We start from the raw sequence: 21,435 nt of genomic DNA, 5'->3' as shown, positions 1-21,435 counted from the left end.
AAAGATTATGGGAGAATTAAAGTGAAACTAATCCCACCGTGCCCCTGGGGCCGGTTCCCTCCCTCAAAGGCGGGAGGTAAGAAGTTACGTTAAAAGGGGAACTAGTCCCCGCAAGTCACTAACTAGACTAAAAGAAAGAAGTTACGTTAAAACAGAACTAGTCTGTTGCAAGAAAAGAAAACAAAAACCCTCTTAAGATATAAAATATTCACGAACAAGGAGCCTAGCTCCCCGCGGTCCTTAAATAATTAAACACACATATGCACTTTTACCACAACTAAATTTACTCCGGGGAGTAGCCCCTCCTGAAGTTACTTAAGATATTTTAGTTTAATGGGCAGGCTGCCTGCCCCAAAGAAACCCAGCTATGGCTGCCCCCCACCCTCTACATCACAGTGCCTCCATACTGCTCTCCTAACAAGCTATTAGGGCATGCACACTTGGCCGGCCTCAGAGAGACCAACCAAACAAGGACACCAGAAGGTATTGAAGTCCCTACAAGCCACGACGCGGTGCCGCCCCAGCCAGGGTACGGCCCTATACGCCGTGGCCCCCCCGCCCCCCACCGCATCACTCCGAGGAATGACACGATGAGGGCGGGAGCCTAATGGTTAACCTGACTGTAATTAGGTTCTGAATGCTGGCCTACAGTTTGTGCACAATCCCTGTTGTGTGCAAGACCAGGCCTGGGCAGGGGTGTATTTCCCACTCCTCTTTAAGATTTATGATAGTTAGGGGAGTGAATTTAAACCATTAATGTAGAAGTGCCAGTTGTTGTGGCCATGCATTATTACAAAGAACAAGCACCAGATAAAATTGAAAGTAAAAAGGGTGGCAGCCTTAGGGGCACTAAAGGCCTGCTCATGACAGACCCTTACCACCCAGTCACCTCAGGTCAGTCCCGCACACACACTTGGGGGCCTTCCTACCACAGATGCTAGATGTTAAATTGGCATAGTAGCCAATGCAAGGATAAATCTTGTAAACAAGCATTCAGTTATTGCTGTTGAGAAGTAGAAGTTAAGGTTGAGAACAGACTTTGGCACTGGCCTTCAACTTTGCAAATCTAAGCATGCCTTAAATACTTCATGTTACACTTGGGAAAGGAAATGAATGAAGATACACAGCAGAGAAATAAAAATTATACAGAGGGTCTAACCCTCACAAACTTAAATAATGATCAAACCTGTAAGAGAAAAGAGAAACATACATAGCACTGAAAAAGAAAATTAATGAAAAATAAAAAATAAAAAAATTAAATTTTTGCTAGAAGAGCTCGCACGAAGCGTTATACAAGGTGTCTAACACCTGCAAACTTAAGATATTTCAAGTAATGATGTTATATGTGGAGTGAAGCTCTGGGCTGAAAACTTTTAAATATTAGACATTGTGCAGAGTATTGATGGAAAACAAGGTGTCTAACACCTGCAAACCTTAAGTAACATCATTGTAGAATACATAAGTTTTAATAAACTACACAAGGTGTCTAACACCCACAAACTTAAAATATCTCAGATGGAGGGGGCAAGCTGTTCAGAAGTAACAAATAATAACAATTTTAAAAGAAATGATTGTTTTAGACTATTTAGATAGTATTGTTTACCAGGGAAAATTAGATTGCAGTTTCTTGAAAGGGGTTGTTTTAGGTTGAATGTTGTTTTTATTATTGGGGAGAGGAGAAAGTCATTAGTTTTGAAAGTGATGCTACGATGGGTGGTTTAGGTGAATTTTACTGTATTGTGTGTTAGGTAGGATGTTCAAATGTAATTAGTTGTGTGGTAGTGTTTACTATTTGTTACAAGTGTTTGGGATATTATTTGGCATTTGATTTAGTAAGTCAGAGGTTAAAAGTGTGCTATTTTACTAGTGGTTTTTGTATATGGGATTAGAAGAAGTTTGAAATTATTGAACTGAGGGGTGATTTATTTAGGTGTCTGGTGATGCTGTTGTTTTATATTTGTGTTTTATGGCAGTGTTAAGCAGGTGCACTAGGTCAGGGGGGAATTATTGTAATTAAATGCATATGGCTCTATTTTAATTGTGATTTAGGTGTTGAGTTGTGGTGAGGTGGCTGCTAATGATGCATGACTATTTTAGAAGCAGAGGCAGATTGAAGTGTGGTTGAGAGGGGGAGATTCAGGTTAATTGTTATTATTGGGGATGGGAGAAAATAAATCATTAAACTGGGGAGTGATGTTACGACGGGTGGGTTTAGGTGAGTTTAACAATATTGAGAGTAAGGCGGGTCATACATGTGTAATTAGTTTTGTGGTGATGTTTACTAAGAGTTACAAGTGCTTGGGTTATTGTGTGGCATTTTAATTAATAAGTTAGAGGTTGAAAGTGTGCTATTTTGACTAGTGGTTTGTATATATGGTATTAGAAGAAGTTTGTTATTATTAAACCGAGGAGTGATTTATTTTAGGTGTCTGTTGTTGCTGTTATATTAATTGTACGTTATTGTGCTGGAGACAAAAATGTTAGGAAAGTTTACAATGTCAGGGGGAATTATAGTTAGTGACCGCATGTGGCTCTATGGGGAGTGCATTATATTAGGTGACTGGTGTTTTATTTCTTTTTTATGGCAGTGGCTGCATATGTGCTATTAAGTTTACAAATTCATAGGGAAATTATTGTTATTAAACGTGTGTGGCTCTATTTTAATTGTGAGTTAGGTGTGGTGTTGTGCTGGGGTGGCTATTAATGGTGCATGACTATTGTGGAAGCAGGAACAGTGGCAAATTTAACTGTGGTGTAAAATAGGTAGATATTATTATTGCGTGGTGGAGATTGCAAGTGTGAACAATGATGGCATTCAGGCATGATTGATACTTCCTGGTAGGGTGGGGGGCAAAAGCGTCCTCGTCAACTAAATCTAGGGGTCCAACCACAACATTATCGGTCCAACACTTAGACGTCCGCACACAAACACACATTGGCACACGACAGGGCCCGGACAGGCACCCTGCTCCCACGCTGATCCCGCGGCGGAGTGCTGGGGCACTCGGGCCTCTGCTTCAGTTTCTGCAGAGGGGCTCACAAGTCCCCCCCTTCCACCGGTGATCCAACGGTGGGAGGCTGGTGCCTCCATGGCCATCTACTTCTGTGTTCAGCGGGGAGGGCACCTGCGTCCCTCCCCTTCCACCGGTGGTCCAACGGTGGAGCGCTGGTGCGCTCCGGCAGCACTTCTGTTTTCGTCGGGGGGGCTCTCAGGTCCCCCCCTTCCACCGGTGGGTCCAACGGTGGGGGGCTGGTGCCCCCAGCGGTGCGGCGCCGAGTGGCCGATTGTTGGGGCACGAACCACGGTGTTGCGGGCAACCGCGGCTCCAGCGCCCGGGGCCCACATCATGGTTGTGGTCCTGGTCTGCCCCTTGGTCGACGACCACCTTGTCCTCTCCCACGGCCACGACCCCGGACTGCGGGGGCCTGGTCTGGGGACTGGTTGCGGGTTGGCAGGCGGCGCCTCCACCTGGTACTGACGGTGGCCCGTGACGTGCTCGGTGTAGATGTCACGGGACCACCTGATGACGTCAGACACCATGAGGTGCCGCATCTTCCGTGCGTACCTCCAGCGGACACGTAACTGCTGGAGGACGTAGTCGTTGCACGGGTCCCAGGATCCGAGGGACCCGACAACGAGGGCCTCGTTGAAAACTGTGTAGCCCTGCGCAGTCAGTGTGTCTGCCAACCCCTGGTATTTCGTCGTCTTTGTGGTCCGCACGAGATCCAAAGCCTGGCTCCGGTTCTCGAACGGGACCGCGACATCCACTATGGAGATTCTTCTTCCTGGGCTCGTCCACGACCACCAGGTCAGGACGGAGCAAGGACCCGGTGTGGGGCACGGCACGGTTCACCCGCACCTCCACGCCCGGGTCCCTCGGGATGGCAGCGGCCAGCCTGTGCAGCACCGAGTTGTGGCGGTGCTGCCAGGCGGCGGAGTGGCGGCCGCAGTGGTTGAGGACGTGCGGCAGCGTCTCGTTGGGGGTGAAGACACCGCCGGCACATCTTGTTCCTCGCTGGTCCTCGCAGAGCTCCATTCAGGGGCACCACGTTGAGACGTGCCCTGTGAATGAAGCGCCATTCTGCGAAGCGAGTAAACTTGCCATCCCGGAGGAAGTGGGAGCTGGCGGGGTTCCGGGAGACCGGTTCCATGGCCTTCCCCTGATCTGGAAGGGCCACGAGTCTCCTTCTGTACTCCTGGCGCCGGGCCGTGGCCAGACGCCGGTAGACTTGGGAGCGTGCCCCGGGACCGACCAGGATGCGGCCCGCGGCACTTTCAGGTGCGGGGGATTTCCATCTGGACCTCCTGGAGCTCCTCACTCCAGCGCCATTTCGTTCCTGTGCTCTTCTTGAGGCGCCTTCCTGCACTTCGTGTGAAGGTCCCAGTGGTTCCCCAGGGCGCCACCATCACGGTTTGAACTCGCCCTCGGTCTCCCCGTTGAGGAACCCCACCATGTCATCTTTCGAAATTTCCTGCTTGCCCAGCTTCTGCTTTGTTGTCTGGAACAAGCTGGCCACGCCAAGTCTTTTACGTCAGGGTCCTTGCACGTCAGGAGCCTGTAGCCATGCGTGACCGTGGCCAAGTCACACATGTCTGCGAGTGGGAGGAGACCAGCTCCCCCCTCATGCGTTGGGGCGTGGACGATGAGCGGAGTGGCACGCAAGGGGAGGTGCATCCACTCCTTGCAGTACTTCTTCATCTTCTTGTCGAACCGCGTCACCACAGCTTTCCTGACGCGGCCTCCCCTCAAGATGAATTGCAGCCTCGACTGGAGGAATGTCGAGACTGCGTTTGATCTTCTGCCAGGGGGCGAGGAGACTGGCGTGGATCTTGTCGAGATCTGCCCCCATGGCTTCCACTTCTTGCTCGGGCGACTGGGCATTCCGGTAACCTGTCGAAACACCCAGGTGACGATACGTGTCGCCCTCAGCGAGTGCGGCGATCGGGACCCGGCAACCTGCATCACGGTGGGTTGCACCCCAGGTTGCGCTCCAGGCTGGCGCATCACCCGGCGACCCGGTCCTGCAGTCTATGTGAAGTGATGCGCATTTTCTGGGCTTGAAGCGCAAGCCGGCCCAGTTACCGGCCTCGTTGACCCCATCCAGCAGGGTCTGCAGGCTCTCGGGGTCCCGCCCGATGAGGACGATGTCATCTGCGTAGGCGAGGATGGCGTGGTGGTGCTCGAGGACAGAGTAGCCCAACTCTTCCTCCCTTCTGGCGGCCGTCCTCAGCACTGCCTCCTTGCTGAGGTTGAAGAGAATGGGGCTGAGGGGACAGCCCTGACGGACGCCAGCACGGATCGGGATCTCCTCCGTGAAGCCATCCTCGGAACGGACCCGTGTCGTCCCGCCGTGGTACAGGTCCGCGATGAGGGCACGCAGCGTCTCGGGTACCCTCATCTCTGTGAGCGAGTGCTGGATGTACGCGTGCGGGATGGACCCGAACGCGTTGGCGAGATCCAGCCAGGCGATGGCGACCTCGCGTTTTCTTCGCCCTGCAGTCATCCAGGATGGACTGCAGGACAAAGTTGTGCTCCAAGCAGCCCTCGTACTCCATGAAGCCCTTCTGCTGCTTGGAGATGCGCCCCGTCCGGGCAGCCCACGCGCCCAGGCGGGCAGCGACCACCGACAGGAACAGCTTGGAAATGGTGGTGCTGAGCGCAATCGGACGCCAGTTGTCTGGGTCGTCCTTGTCGCCATCCTTGTAGATGAGGACCGTGTTGGACCTCTTCCACGATCCGGGGACACGATTGTGGGCGTGCACTGCGGTGTAGAGGGCCGCAAGCACGTGGCAACCTGGGTCAGCCCTCTTCAACAAATTGTACCTGATGCCATCCTGCCCAGGTGCCGTGTTCTTGGTGCGGGCGAGCTTCTTCGCGACCTCCCTGGTGGTGAATGGTCTGGCCAGCTCGTCCACTTCCTCCTCTGTCGGATCATCGTGTGCCAAGTGCGCAACCTGCAGGCGTGGGACCCACTTCGTAGCCATGGTCTGAGAATGTCTCTGTGAAGTGGTCCTGCAGGCGGGCTCCCGCAATCCGGCAATAGGGAGACTCTGTTTCCAGGATCTCCTGCATCGCCTTCTTGGGGTTGGCCCTGTACAATTTCTGGATCTTGGCGGCGGCCTCCCCGTCAAATGCAAATGCCGGCCGCCGCCTGCGCTGGCGGGCGGGGTTGCCGGGCCCTCTCCGGCCACCCCTCGCTCCTTCGCCACCCCCTGGAGCACGTGCCGCGCCCCCCCTCTTCTTCTCGTACCTTGAGGGCGACGACAAACTCCGTGTACTCGTCGCAGACGTGCTCCAGGGATTCCCAGTCTTCCTCGGCTGCCGAGATCCGAGCCATCCACTCCAGCTGGACTTGGCTGGGCCGGACCTCGGGTTCGCCGTCTTCTCCTTCGTCTTCCGAGGCGGACTGGTGGTCTGCCGCCTCTGCTGGGCGTCCTCGGACCTGGTGGCGGTTCTCCCTGGGCTGCTGGCCGTGACGCGCCCGGGGGACCTCCTCTCGTACCTCCCGGGCATTCTGGGTGGGCAGCCCCACGCCAGGACCAGACAGCTCCCGCGCGGCCGGGGGAGGCCGCACCCTCCCCCCGACCACGCCCACAGTTGGGCTCCACCGGCGCCGGCACCTCCGCCTGCACCGCCGCGTCGGCAGCCTCCTGCTCTGGGGCGACGTCATCCTCCGTCTGCGTCCCCATCTCACATCTTCCTGGCAGCTCCTCATCATGGTCTGGATCAGTTTGGGTTCCTCCCTCCGAGTGCAGGAGTGGGAACCTGATGAGGTGGGCTGGCACCACGTGCAACTCCGGTGCAGTCCGCTGCTCAGGTGTGCTTCCCCCAGGAGACATTACTGGGGGCATCTCCGGTCTGCCAGTCCCTGGGTGGCAGACCCTCTCCTCTCTCCTCCTCTACTCCGATGCACTCCTGCTCCGGCGCCGGCGCTGGGACATCCTCCCGTTCGGTATAGGAGGGACGGCACGCCGGGCCTGGTGATGGCCTCGGGTGCAGCGGCAGCATTCTGGACAGAAGCTGGGCCGCCTCCTCCTCGTTGGTGGTCACCTGCGGGAGCGCAGGTGCCGGAGTCCCTTTGGGTGCCGGTGATCCAGGGAGGGGTGTCGTGCGGAGCGACAGTGACAGCTTCTTCCTGCGGCACAGAAACAAAGCCTCCCTCCCCGTTGCATCGTCGCGCGCCGGCGTGACGGGTCCAGGTGATGTCCGTCTCTTCTTCCTGGGGGGCAAAACAACACATGTCTCCTGGCCTTCCTCTCGTGCAGGCGGAGAGAGACGGTGGGAGGGACCAGGCACCGGAGACGGCAGCCGCGGCGGCAACGGCCGGGGCTGCGGATCATCAGCGTCTTCATCTGAGGAGCGCCGTGCCTCCCGCCGGGCCACACGAGCAGGTGGAGTCCGTGCTGGCGCGCCCAGGCCTGCCTCTCGCGCCTGGCGTGCCGCGAGTCTCCGCACCTCAGCTCTGTGGACGTTGGCAACGTGGTTCTGAGCCACCCTCAGCGGATATCCAGCGCCCGAAAATGCGGAAGCACAGAACCTGCAGCGGAACTCCACCGCAGTCACCTCTGGGTGGTGTCGCTTCATGTGCTTCCACATGTCCGACCATGCTGAATACCGCCCCCGGATCCTCAGCCCGAAGCCATGCGTCCCACAGAGGATGCACGTCAACTCGGCCGGTAGTGGCACCGGCACGCGCAGGCACCCCGGGCTCACCCGGGTCACGCACCAAGGACACCATCTCCCGAACGGCAACCCTCTCATCCTCCTCCTCATCATCAGACGCGAGATCCGAGTCCGTACCATCCGCCTCCGGCAGCGCCGGCTCGATGCCCCGGCCCGGGTGCACCGTCTCAAAATGCAGCCTTGCTGCCCTCAGGGACCGGATCTCTTCGTGCGGCCTACAAATCTCACAGCGAAACCATAGCCCCGCAGAGTCATGCGCCCGGCGCACATGCGCCGCCAGATCAGCCAGTCGTCCGAAGACAGACCCGAACTGCTGAAGCCGCACACACGCAGGGCACTGGATCTCCTCTGGGGCCGGCAACGCCACGAAGCTGGGACGCACGGGCATCCTGAAAAACACTTACACTAACAAAAAGAGAACAACACAGCCGCACAGCAGCAAACAACTAGATCTGTAAAAGAACAATATATACAAACTCTTATAACAAGATAACACTAAGGGTATGTATAGAGTACCCTGAAAAATAAGGAAACAATAGACTCTGAAAATATAACAATTAACCACCTAACAATATATAGAACTCTACTAAAGTATAAACTCTGAAAGGTAAATAAAACTCTACTTAAAACTAATCAGGTACAGGCCACTAAAAAGAAAATATCACAAGTCACAATCGGTGGGGCTGCTACTTGGTAAACCAAGAAGCAACAGTCAAATCCGGGGGTGCAGCGGCAAGCCGAGTGCCGGGCTAAGAGTCAGGCACTCTTCTCCTGGGCAGCTGTAAACAGACAAGCGAACGACCGCTTCTGGAGCAGTTCGCTGTCCTGAGAAGAACTACACAGGCGGCTCAAGACACTACAAGGTCACTGGTTGTGCCCTAGGTTTCTGGAACACTAGGGGGGTGTACAAATGTGTCAAGGGCTGGGCCTTACAACACAAGTACACTAGAGTGCTGGAAGGAGCAAAACACAACAACAGAACACTTACAAAAGTCGCAAACACAAATACTAGCACAACACAGACAAGAGACAGTTACTCACTTACCGATCAGCACTACAAAGGAAACAAAATATACAAACAAATAAGACAGGTACAGGTGCTTGAAACTAATTAATTAAATAAATATGGTTGAGGTGATGCTATAAGAATGTAAATGGAATTAAGTTAAAAGATTCAACAGCAAGATTTGAGATGTATTGGTTAATTACTATGGATAAAAATGAAAAGGTAAATATATTAAATCTGCAAGAAAATTAAGGAATATTCAATTAATTAAATAAATATTATAATAATAATAGATAGATATATTCAATAAGTATTACTTTAATTACCAATTAATAGTTACTCTGAAAACAATATGGCGTATTTAATCAGCAAGGTAAATTAGAAATAAATAGTACTTTAATTTATTTTAGCTAATTCGAAAGAAAGCAATATGGCGGATTCAAGCACAAAAACAAGTCACTGAACAATTACAATAAACACAAGACAAACACAACACTCAACCCCTTGGTGTGCATATCCATGGACACGAACAGGAAGTCACATGCGAAGCATCTGTGAAGAAGAAGGAAGTTGAAAAATGGCGACCGACCTCGCTAAATAACTCAACCACGAGGTCGCGAAAAACTGAATTTAAAGTTAAGCAGACAAGAATACACTGAAACTATTAATGGGAAAAATTAAATCTCTGAATATGGAATTATTTACTGCCCCTAGTTATGAATTCAAATCAGAATTAAACACGATTACACTAGATATGCCTGGGCACAAGGCAATATAATTATCGCGAGCAAAGTGAATTTAAGCCAAAATAAATACAGAAATTACTTTAAATGTTGAACAATTGAATTATTAATATGGGAAAATTGAGAGACAGGCAAAAACTTAACAGAAACTATAGGATGCACACAGATTATTCACAAGGGACTGTCGGCCATTGAACACACACAGTCAGGAGACAGGACAAAAAACAATTACACAGGCTCAAGAAAAACAAGATACACTTGGGAAGGGGTTCCAAAGGCCTTTAGGGGCGACGATCTTCGACTGTAGTTACGCGACTCGCCTTGAAGGTATTAGTTAAATTGAGGGAAAAATTAAATGTGGTATTTGCCCCGAGCTAAAAAATTCAAACACAAGGGCGAGACTGTGGGTAGAAGTTAATGTTAAACAGCAAGATCAAGTACAGGTATTAATTAATGTGGTTATTTAAATATAGGAACTGCAGTAAAAAGATTGACTCTAATTTAATATATATATGAAAAGCAACTAAATATTATTCGGAAAAATGTATTACTGAAAAAGAATTTAAATAAACAAAATTATTTTGGGTGAACAGTAAAAGCTACGAGTCACGAATGCAAGTTACAGTCGGGAACCTGAAATGGGGCTTACATAACAAAACACTGAGTTGCAGGAATTACTAGGTGATAGTTTGGCACTTGGAAAATTAAAGGCGAGATAGGTAGTTACTTTACTTTAACAGGTACAAAAAGCTATGCAGATATTAACAAATTAAATGTAACAGTTAAACTTAAATGTTTGCAATAAAAGATGGCCGCGATTAACGAATTTAATTCAAATAAACAAACAACAAATGGCCCAGACAAATAGAAATTCAAATAATTAATGCAAGATGGCCGAAAGCTTGCAGAAAGAAAACAAGTAAATAAACAAGATGGCCACAAGAACTTACTTAAAAACAAAACACAAGTGCCAGACTACCACCTACCTTATCTCCATGTAGTTCCCCATGTCCTCCCTAGGCGCAGCAGCAGTCGATCCATCCTCGGAACTGCTGGAAGTATGGTCGTTTCGTGCCGGAGTGAATACAGCACGAACACCTCTGCGACGATCTTTTCTTGAGCACAGTTATTTAACTAATCACTTCTCGGGGCTAGATCATTAAGCTGATAAGAACAGATACTACACTTTGATCTTAGCCAAAAGGCCGAGAAGCGATAACAATCCTAATGAACCAGGAGCTATATGGGCTCCCTATTACTAAATCAAATGCTATAACAAGGTCTACTGACTTCCATAAACGACTGTACACTTTCGACGAGCCGTCATACTCTACACCACACATGCACAAGCATGGGTCTGTACATTGATAATATCTTCAATACAGTGACACGAGGTATTACAATCCAAATGAATCACTATTCACCAGCAATAAACAAAAAACTTGGTATATCCATAACAACGCTCTTACAATTACCGTACTTTCCACTTGCTGCAGCACAAGCTGGTCCCTTAGATTAACTGCAGTTTCAATAAGGCAAGAATGATTCTCATGGGAGAGTTGACTTTATACATTACATTTTAATTGTCAATATAATTTTATCTAAACAGATATTAACGTTGCCTAAGCAATGTGCCCCCATGCTGGCATGCACTAGGCAGTGGCCAGCAGGGTCAATCGCACTCCCCGGACCAGGTCGGGGGCAATCCGTCACAAAAAAATGCTGCCAAGACAAAGTGTAGAAGAATCGCAGATACTACACTTCGATCTTAGCCAAAAGGCCGAGAAGCGATACTACACTCTGATCTTAGCCGAAAGGCCGAGAAACATCCCTTAAAATACACATCAAAATTAATATTGCACATTGTAAAACTCCATTAACCAAACACATGTAGTTCAACAGATAAAAAAAAGTCAATACAATTCATACAAATATTAACATGAGTAATGAATAACAATAATAGTAATAAAAGGTTTCACAACAAGCCTTAACCACACACTTACATAAACTCACGCATCGACATGACAAAATACATTTTCAATACATCATCATTATTATCATTTAACACTGCCTAATTGTTAATTATATTGAATTTTTTCTCACACAGCTAAATTTATTAAACATTCACAACAAGCACTACATTGTATGATAAAATAAAATAATTAATTCCTATTATTCTGCACACAAAATTGCTAAGTTCCTACATGTTCTCGCATTCCAAGTTCGTCCCTTGGGCATCCTTGTAGTTCCTGTTCGGCCGCCCCTGGCAGCACCTACTGGATCAGGCTTTCTCTTCCTCTTCATTTGTTGAATGTACACACGACTTTTCTGTATTGTCTCTGCACTTGGGCACATTACATTACAACAATCAATTTTTCACTATCATCCATTCTTACAAGTTGGTAACAATGTTTATTACATTTAAAACAAACTTAAAGTTTATTACATTTGTGGTGGGCCGATCCCGGTGGTACTGCAATACCGGGCCAACCCGCGGCGGAGGTGGGGCAAGCCCCCTAGCACTCCGCCCTGTTCCAAAAATCAGTTTAATATTCTGGTCCTGCGATGCAGGACGTATCAGATATTAAGCTGATAAGAACAGATTTTTTTAGGGTTGCCTAAGCAATGTTCGCTGCTGGCATGCACTAGGCAGTGGCCAGCAGGAGACAATACAACTCCCCCGAACTGGTCGGGGGTGCAAACCTGCAAATCCGTCACAAAAAAATGTTTGCTAAGGCAAAGTGTAGCAGAATCTCTCTCCCATATGACTGTGGGTGCCACCCCGGTCCACCAACCTCCACCACTGAAGCCAAGCCACCGACGTACTCGGGGGGCCAGTGATTGTGAAGGCGGGACCAGGCCCTCCCACAACCATATGGTCGACAAATTCTGTGCATTCTGTTCCCCCAGCATAACAGTTGTCACACCATTAAGCTGATAAGAACAGATTTTGAAAGCTATTTATTAGCAATATCTCAAAACCCTTTACAATATTAAAAACACATATTAGGAAATGGAAAAAGGGGCACCTAGCGCCCGGAAAACCAAAGATTATGGGAGAATTAAAGTGAAACTAATCCCACCGGTGCCCCTGGGGGCCGGTTCCCTCCCTCAAAGGCGGGAGGTAAGAAGTTACGTTAAAAGGGGAACTAGTCCCCGCAAGTCACTAACTAGGACTAAAAGAAAGAAGTTACGTTAAAACAGAACTAGTCTGTTGCAAGAAAAGAAAACAAAAACCCTCTTAAGATATAAAAATATTCACGAACAAGGAGCCTAGCTCCCCGCGGTCCTTAAATAATTAAACACACATATGCACTTTTACCACAACTAAATTTACTCCGGGGAGTAGCCCCTCCTGAAGTTACTTAAGATATTTTAGTTTAATGGGCAGGCTGCGGCAGGCTGCCTGCCCCAAAGAAACCCAGCTATGCTGCCCCCCACCCTCTACATCACAGTGCCTCCATACTGCTCTCCTAACAAGCTATTAGGGCATGCACACTTGGCCGGCCTCAGAGAGACCAACCAAACATGGACACCAGAAGGTATTGAAGTCCCTACAAGCCACGACGCGGTGCCGCCCCAGCCAGGGTACGGCCCTATACGCCGTGGCCCCCCCGCCCCACCGCATCACTCCGAGGAATGACACGATGAGGGCGGGAGCCTAATGGTAACCTGACTGTAATTAGGTTCTGAATGCTGGGCCTACAGTTTGTGCACAATCCCTGTTGTGTGCAAGACCAGGCCTGGGCAGGGGTGTATTTCCCACTCCTCTTTAAGATTTATGATAGTTAGGGGAGTGAATTTAAACATTAAGTGTAGAAGTGCCAGTTGTTGTGGCCATGCATTATTACAAAGAACAAGCACCAGATAAATTGAAAGTAAAAAGGGTGGCAGCCTTAGGGGCACTAAAGGCCTGCTCATGACAGACCCTTACCACCCAGTCACCTCAGGTCAGTCCCGCACACACACTTGGGGGCCTTCCTACCACAGATGCTAGATGTTAAATTGGCATAGTAGCCAATGCAAGGATAAATCTTGTAAACAAGCTTCAGTTATTGCTGTTGAGAAGTAGAAGTTAAGGTTGAGAACAGACTTTGGCACTGGCCTTCAACTTTGCAAATCTAAGCATGCCTTAAATACTTCATGTTACACTTGGGAAAGGAAATGAATGAAGATACACAGCAGAGAAATAAAAATTATACAGAGGGTCTAAACCCTCACAAACTTAAATAATGATCAAACCTGTAAGAGAAAAGAGAAACATACATAGCACTGAAAAAGAAAATTAATGAAAAATAAAAAAATAAAAAAATTAAATTTTTGCTAGAAGAGCTCGCACGAAGCGTTATACAAGGTGTCTAACACCTGCAAACTTAAGATATTTCAAGTAATGATGTTATATGTGGAGTGAAGCTCTGGGCTGAAAACTTTTAAATATTAGACATTGTGCAGAGTATTGATGGAAAACAAGGTGTCTAACACCTGCAAACCTTAAGTAACATCATTGTAGAATACATAAGTTTTAATAAACTACACAAGGTGTCTAACACCCACAAACTTAAAATATCTCAGATGGAGGGGGCAAGCTGTTCAGAAGTAACAAATAATAACAATTTAAAAGAAATGATTGTTTTAGACTATTTAGATAGTATTGTTTACCAGGGAAAATTAGATTGCAGTTTCTTGAAAGGGGTTGTTTTAGGTTGAATGTTGTTTTTATTATTGGGGAGAGGAGAAAGTCATTAGTTTTGAAAGTGATGCTACGATGGGTGGTTTAGGTGAATTTTACTGTATTGTGTGTTAGGTAGGATGTTCAAATGTAATTAGTTGTGTGGTAGTGTTTACTATTTGTTACAAGTGTTTGGGATATTATTTGGCATTTGATTTAGTAAGTCAGAGGTTAAAAGTGTGCTATTTTACTAGTGGTTTTTGTATATGGGATTAGAAGAAGTTTGAAATTATTGAACTGAGGGGTGATTTATTTAGGTGTCTGGTGATGCTGTTGTTTTATATTTGTGTTTTATGGCAGTGTTAAGCAGGTGCACTAGGTCAGGGGGGAATTATTGTAATTAAATGCATATGGCTCTATTTTAATTGTGATTTAGGTGTTGAGTTGTGGTGAGGTGGCTGCTAATGATGCATGACTATTTTAGAAGCAGAGGCAGATTGAAGTGTGTTGAGAGGGGGAGATTCAGGTTAATTGTTATTATTGGGGATGGGAGAAAATAAATCATTAAACTGGGGAGTGATGTTACGACGGGTGGGTTTAGGTGAGTTTAACAATATTGAGAGTAAGGCGGGTCATACATGTGTAATTAGTTTTGTGGTGATGTTTACTAAGAGTTACAAGTGCTTGGGTTATTGTGTGGCATTTTAATTAATAAGTTAGAGGTTGAAAGTGTGCTATTTTGACTAGTGGTTTGTATATATGGTATTAGAAGAAGTTTGTTATTATTAAACCGAGGAGTGATTTATTTTAGGTGTCTGTTGTTGCTGTTATATTAATTGTACGTTATTGTGCTGGAGACAAAAATGTTAGGAAAGTTTACAATGTCAGGGGGAATTATAGTTAGTGACCGCATGTGGCTCTATGGGGAGTGCATTATATTAGGTGACTGGTGTTTTATTTCTTTTTTATGGCAGTGGCTGCATATGTGCTATTAAGTTTACAAATTCATAGGGAAATTATTGTTATTAAACGTGTGTGGCTCTATTTTAATTGTGAGTTAGGTGTGGTGTTGTGCTGGGGTGGCTATTAATGGTGCATGACTATTGTGGAAGCAGGAACAGTGGCAAATTTAACTGTGGTGTAAAATAGGTAGATATTATTATTGCGTGGTGGAGATTGCAAGTGTGAACAATGATGGCATTCAGGCATGATTGATACTTCCTGGTAGGGTGGGGGGCAAAAGCGTCCTCGTCAACTAAATCTAGGGGTCCAACCACAACATTATCGGTCCAACACTTAGACGTCCGCACACAAACACACATTGGCACACGACAGGGCCCGGACAGGCACCCTGCTCCCACGCTGATCCCGCGGCGGAGTGCTGGGGCACTCGGGCCTCTGCTTCAGTTTTCTGCAGAGGGGCTCACAAGTCCCCCCCTTCCACCGGTGATCCAACGGTGGGAGGCTGGTGCCTCCATGGCCATCTACTTCTGTGTTCAGCGGGGAGGGCACCTGCGTCCCTCCCCTTCCACCGGTGGTCCAACGGTGGAGCGCTGGTGCGCTCCGGCAGCACTTCTGTTTTCGTCGGGGGGGCTCTCAGGTCCCCCCCTTCCACCGGTGGTCCAACGGTGGGGGGCTGGTGCCCCCAGCGGTGCGGCGCCGAGTGGCCGATTGTTGGGGCACGAACCACGGTGTTGCGGGCACCGCGGCTCCAGCGCCCGGGGCCCACATCATGGTTGTGGTCCTGGTCTGCCCCTTGGTCGACGACCACCTTGTCCTCTCCCACGGCCACGACCCCGGACTGCGGGGGCCTGGTCTGGGACTGGTTGCGGGTTGGCAGGCGGCGCCTCCACCTGGTACTGACGGTGGCCCGTGACGTGCTCGGTGTAGATGTCACGGGACCACCTGATGACGTCAGACACCATGAGGTGCCGCATCTTCCGTGCGTACCTCCAGCGGACACGTAACTGCTGGAGGACGTAGTCGTTGCACGGGTCCCAGGATCCGAGGGACCCGACAACGAGGGCCTCGTTGAAAACTGTGTAGCCCTGCGCAGTCAGTGTGTCTGCCAACCCCTGGTATTTCGTCGTCTTTGTGGTCCGCACGAGATCCAAAGCCTGGCTCCGGTTCTCGAACGGGACCGCGACATCCACTATGGAGATCTTCTTCCTGGGCTCGTCCACGACCACCAGGTCAGGACGGAGCAAGGACCCGGTGTGGGGCACGGCACGGTTCACCCGCACCTCCACGCCCGGGTCCCTCGGGATGGCAGCGGCCAGCCTGTGCAGCACCGAGTTGTGGCGGTGCTGCCAGGCGGCGGAGTGGCGGCCGCAGTGGTTGAGGACGTGCGGCAGCGTCTCGTTGGGGTGAAGACACCGCCGGCACATCTTGTTCCTCGCTGGTCCTCGCAGAGCTCCATTCAGGGGCACCACGTTGAGACGTGCCCTGTGAATGAAGCGCCATTCTGCGAAGCGAGTAAACTTGCCATCCCGGAGGAAGTGGGAGCTGGCGGGGTTCCGGGAGACCGGTTCCATGGCCTTCCCCTGATCTGGAAGGGCCACGAGTCTCCTTCTGTACTCCTGGCGCCGGGCCGTGGCCAGACGCCGGTAGACTTGGGAGCGTGCCCCGGGACCGACCAGGATGCGGCCCGCGGCACTTTCAGGTGCGGGGATTTCCATCTGGACCTCCTGGAGCTCCTCACTCCAGCGCCATTTCGTTCCTGTGCTCTTCTTGAGGCGCCTTCCTGCACTTCGTGTGAAGGTCCAGTGGTTCCCCAGGGCGCCACCATCACGGTTGAACTCGCCCTCGGTCTCCCCGTTGAGGAACCCCACCATGTCATCTTTCGAAATTTCCTGCTTGCCCAGCTTCTGCTTTGTTGTCTGGAACAAGCTGGCCCACGCCAAGTCTTTTACGTCAGGGTCCTTGCACGTCAGGAGCCTGTAGCCATGCGTGACCGTGGCCAAGTCACACATGTCTGCGAGTGGGAGGAGACCAGCTCCCCCCTCATGCGTTGGGGCGTGGACGATGAGCGGAGTGGCACGCAAGGGGAGGTGCATCCACTCCTTGCAGTACTTCTTCATCTTCTTGTCGAACCGCGTCACCACAGCTTTCCTGACGCGGCCTCCCCTCAAGATGAATTGCAGCCTCGACTGGAGGAATGTCGAGACTGCGTTGATCTTCTGCCAGGGGGCGAGGAGACTGGCGTGGATCTTGTCGAGATCTGCCCCCATGGCTTCCACTTCTTGCTCGGGCGACTGGGCATTCCGGTAACCTGTCGGAACACCCAGGTGACGATACGTGTCGCCCTCAGCGAGTGCGGCGATCGGGACCCCGGCAACCTGCATCACGGTGGGTTGCACCCCAGGTTGCGCTCCAGGCTGGCGCATCACCCGGCGACCGGTCCTGCAGTCTATGTGAAGTGATGCGCATTTTCTGGGCTTGAAGCGCAAGCCGGCCCAGTTACCGGCCTCGTTGACCCCATCCAGCAGGGTCTGCAGGCTCTCGGGGTCCCGCCCGATGAGGACGATGTCATCTGCGTAGGCGAGGATGGCGTGGTGGTGCTCGAGGACAGAGTAGCCCAACTCTTCCTCCCTTCTGGCGGCCGTCCTCAGCACTGCCTCCATGCTGAGGTTGAAGAGAATGGGGCTGAGGGGACAGCCCTGACGGACGCCAGCACGGATCGGGATCTCCTCCGTGAAGCCATCCTCGGAACGGACCCGTGTCGTCCCGCCGTGGTACAGGTCCGCGATGAGGGCACGCAGCGTCTCGGGTACCCTCATCTCTGTGAGCGAGTGCTGGATGTACGCGTGCGGGATGGACCCGAACGCGTTGGCGAGATCCAGCCAGGCGATGGCGACCTCGCGTTTCTTCGCCCTGCAGTCATCCAGGATGGACTGCAGGACAAAGTTGTGCTCCAAGCAGCCCTCGTACTCCATGAAGCCCTTCTGCTGCTTGGAGATGCGCCCCGTCCGGGCAGCCCACGCGCCCAGGCGGGCAGCGACCACCGACAGGAACAGCTTGGAAATGGTGGTGCTGAGCGCAATCGGACGCCAGTTGTCTGGGACGTCCTTGTCGCCATCCTTGTAGATGAGGACCGTGTTGGACCTCTTCCACGATCCGGGGACACGATTGTGGGCGTGCACTGCGGTGTAGAGGGCCGCAAGCACGTGGCAACCTGGGTCAGCCCTCTTCAACAAATTGTACCTGATGCCATCCTGCCCAGGTGCCGTGTTCTTGGTGCGGGCGAGCTTCTTCGCGACCTCCCTGGTGGTGAATGGTCTGGCCAGCTCGTCCACTTCCTCCTCTGTCGGATCATCGTGTGCCAGTGCGCAACCTGCAGGCGTGGGACCCACTTCGTAGCCATGGTCTGAGAATGTCTCTGTGAAGTGGTCCTGCAGGCGGGCTCCCGCAATCCGGCAATAGGGAGACTCTGTTTCCAGGATCTCCTGCATCGCCTTCTTGGGGTTGGCCCTGTACAATTTCTGGATCTTGGCGGCGGCCTCCCCGTCAAATGCAAATGCCGGCCGCCGCCTGCGCTGGCGGGCGGGGTTGCCGGGCCCTCTCCGGCCACCCCTCGCTCCTTCGCCACCCCCTGGAGCACGTGCCGCGCCCCCCTCTTCTTCTCGTACCTTGAGGGCGACGACAAACTCCGTGTACTCGTCGCAGACGTGCTCCAGGGATTCCCAGTCTTCCTCGGCTGCCGAGATCCGAGCCATCCACTCCAGCTGGACTTGGCTGGGCCGGACCTCGGGTTCGCCGTCTTCTCCTTCGTCTTCCGAGGCGGACTGGTGGTCTGCCGCCTCTGCTGGGCGTCCTCGGACCTGGTGGCGGTTCTCCCTGGGCTGCTGGCCGTGACGCGCCCGGGGGACCTCCTCTCGTACCTCCCGGGCATTCTGGGTGGGCAGCCCCACGCCAGGACCAGACAGCTCCCGCGCGGCCGGGGGAGGCCGCACCCTCCCCCCGACCACGCCCACAGTTGGCTCCACCGGCGCCGGCACCTCCGCCTGCACCGCCGCGTCGGCAGCCTCCTGCTCTGGGGCGACGTCATCCTCCGTCTGCGTCCCCATCTCACATCTTCCTGGCAGCTCCTCATCATGGTCTGGATCAGTTTGGGTTCCTCCCTCCGAGTGCAGGAGTGGGAACCTGATGAGGTGGGCTGGCACCACGTGCAACTCCGGTGCAGTCCGCTGCTCAGGTGTGCTTCCCCCAGGAGACATACTGGGGGCATCTCCGGTCTGCCAGTCCCTGGGTGGCAGACCCTCTCCTCTCTCCTCCTCTACTCCGATGCACTCCTGCTCCGGCGCCGGCGCTGGGACATCCTCCCGTTCGGTATAGGAGGGACGGCACGCCGGGCCTGGTGATGGCCTCGGGTGCAGCGGCAGCATTCTGGACAGAAGCTGGGCCGCCTCCTCCTCGTTGGTGGTCACCTGCGGGAGCGCAGGTGCCGGAGTCCCTTTGGGTGCCGGTGATCCAGGGAGGGGTGTCGTGCGGAGCGACAGTGACAGCTTCTTCCTGCGGCACAGAAACAAAGCCTCCCTCCCCGTTGCATCGTCGCGCGCCGGCGTGACGGGTCCAGGTGATGTCCGTCTCTTCTTCCTGGGGGGCAAAACAACACATGTCTCCTGGCCTTCCTCTCGTGCAGGCGGAGAGAGACGGTGGGAGGGACCAGGCACCGGAGACGGCAGCCGCGGCGGCAACGGCCGGGGCTGCGGATCATCAGCGTCTTCATCTGAGGAGCGCCGTGCCTCCCGCCGGGCCACACGAGCAGGTGGAGTCCGTGCTGGCGCGCCCAGGCCTGCCTCTCGCGCCTGGCGTGCCGCGAGTCTCCGCACCTCAGCTCTGTGGACGTTGGCAACGTGGTTCTGAGCCACCCTCAGCGGATATCCAGCGCCCGAAAATGCGGAAGCACAGAACCTGCAGCGGAACTCCACCGCAGTCACCTCTGGGTGGTGTCGCTTCATGTGCTTCCACATGTCCGACCATGCTGAATACCGCCCCCGGATCCTCAGCCCGAAGCCATGCGTCCCACAGAGGATGCACGTCAACTCGGCCGGTAGTGGCACCGGCACGCGCAGGCACCCCGGCTCACCCGGGTCACGCACCAAGGACACCATCTCCCGAACGGCAACCCTCTCATCCTCCTCCTCATCATCAGACGCGAGATCCGAGTCCGTACCATCCGCCTCCGGCAGCGCCGGCTCGATGCCCCGGCCCGGGTGCACCGTCTCAAAATGCAGCCTTGCTGCCCTCAGGGACCGGATCTCTTCGTGCGGCCTACAAATCTCACAGCGAAACCATAGCCCCGCAGAGTCATGCGCCCGGCGCACATGCGCCGCCAGATCAGCCAGTCGTCCGAAGACAGACCCGAACTGCTGAAGCCGCACACACGCAGGGCACTGGATCTCCTCTGGGGCCGGCAACGCCACGAAGCTGGGACGCACGGGCATCCTGAAAAACACTTACACTAACAAAAAGAGAACAACACAGCCGCACAGCAGCAAACAACTAGATCTGTAAAAGAACAATATATACAAACTCTTATAACAAGATAACACTAAGGGTATGTATAGAGTACCCTGAAAAATAAGGAAACAATAGACTCTGAAAATATAACAATTAACCACCTAACAATATATAGAACTCTACTAAAGTATAAACTCTGAAAGGTAAATAAAACTCTACTTAAAACTAATCAGGTACAGGCCACTAAAAAGAAAATATCACAAGTCACAATCGGTGGGGCTGCTACTTGGTAAACCAAGAAGCAACAGTCAAATCCGGGGGTGCAGCGGCAAGCCGAGTGCCGGGCTAAGAGTCAGGCACTCTTCTCCTGGGCAGCTGTAAACAGACAAGCGACGACCGCTTCTGGAGCAGTTCGCTGTCCTGAGAAGAACTACACAGGCGGCTCAAGACACTACAAGGTCACTGGTTGTGCCCTAGGTTTCTGGAACACTAGGGGGGTGTACAAATGTGTCAAGGGCTGGGCCTTACAACACAAGTACACTAGAGTGCTGGAAGGAGCAAAACACAACAACAGAACACTTACAAAAGTCGCAACACAAATACTAGCACAACACAGACAAGAGACAGTTACTCACTTACCGATCAGCACTACAAAGGAAACAAAATATACAAACAAATAAGACAGGTACAGGTGCTTGAAACTAATTAATTAAATAAATATGGTTGAGGTGATGCTATAAGAATGTAAATGGAATTAAGTTAAAAGATTCAACAGCAAGATTTGAGATGTATTGGTTAATTACTATGGATAAAAATGAAAAGGTAAATATATTAAATCTGCAAGAAAATTAAGGAATATTCAATTAATTA

At 51.5% G+C, this 21,435-nt stretch overlaps 1 non-coding gene and 2 pseudogenes across 1 annotated transcript; all 3 read right to left on the bottom strand.

The window, feature by feature from the left end:
- Positions 1-10,460: 10,460 nt before the first annotated feature.
- Positions 10,461-10,651, bottom strand: LOC134544162 (U2 spliceosomal RNA). The gene has a single exon (XR_010077563.1). It is a non-coding gene; the product is annotated as a U2 spliceosomal RNA (small nuclear RNA).
- A 411-nt stretch (positions 10,652-11,062) lies between these two features.
- LOC134544163 (U2 spliceosomal RNA) lies at positions 11,063-11,226 on the bottom strand (annotated as a pseudogene).
- Positions 11,227-11,882: 656 nt separating this feature from the next.
- LOC134544159 (U2 spliceosomal RNA) lies at positions 11,883-12,061 on the bottom strand (annotated as a pseudogene).
- Positions 12,062-21,435: the final 9,374 nt, after the last annotated feature.

Source organism: Bacillus rossius, unplaced genomic scaffold, assembly GCF_032445375.1.
Source record: "Bacillus rossius redtenbacheri isolate Brsri unplaced genomic scaffold, Brsri_v3 Brsri_v3_scf307, whole genome shotgun sequence".
Taxonomy (NCBI): Eukaryota; Metazoa; Arthropoda; class Insecta; order Phasmatodea; family Bacillidae; genus Bacillus; species Bacillus rossius.
Note: the sequence above shows the minus strand (reverse complement) of the source record. Positions and strands in the feature narration are given on the sequence as shown.